Source organism: Propithecus coquereli, unplaced genomic scaffold (assembly GCF_000956105.1).
Source record: "Propithecus coquereli isolate 6110/MARCELLA unplaced genomic scaffold, Pcoq_1.0 Scaffold58, whole genome shotgun sequence".
Classification (NCBI taxonomy): domain Eukaryota; kingdom Metazoa; phylum Chordata; class Mammalia; order Primates; family Indriidae; genus Propithecus; species Propithecus coquereli.
The window spans coordinates 159,445-160,142 of NW_012151729.1; positions in this window are offsets into that span (position 1 = coordinate 159,445).

Sequence of the window (698 nt, forward strand, 5' to 3'; positions counted from 1 at the left end):
TTTTTTATTTCAGCATGTTATGGGGGTACAGATGATTAGGTTACGTATGATGCCCTTACTCTCCCTCCCCCCCAAGTCTGAGCTTCAAGTGTGTTTTTCAAGGGAACCTGAAAGTTTGGATTTGTGTGTGAAACACCTTGGTATTCAAATATTTGCTTAAATGATTTTAAAACATTTTGTAGGCAACAACGAAATACTTCAAGTAATTTCCACTTCTGGGAAGGAGTAGTTTTTAAGTTTTTCTTTTAATCATGTGTGTTTTTAAGGATACAGTGTTCATTTATAGATCATATGTAAAAATAAATAACTAATATGTAGATTATTAGAGTCCCAAAAAAGTTAAAGAAATCAGCTATATTATTTTCTTGTGGCTGCTATAATGAATTATCACAGATTTAGTGCTTTAAAACAGAAAATTATCTTCTTACAGTTCTAGAGGCCAAGGGTCCAAAATCAGTTTCAGTGGGCTGAAACCAAGATGTCAGCAAGGCCATGTGCCTTCCAGAGGCTCTAGAGGAGAATCTGTGTCTTGCCTCTTCCGGCTTCCAGTGGTTGCTGGCATTCCTTGGCTTGCAGCCACATCACTCCTGTCTTTAAATTTAGCATCTTCAAATCTGTTTCATGTTTACATTACCTTCTCCTCTTTGTCAAGTCTGCCTCTTCCTCCCTCTTCTAAAGATGCATATGATTGTATTTAG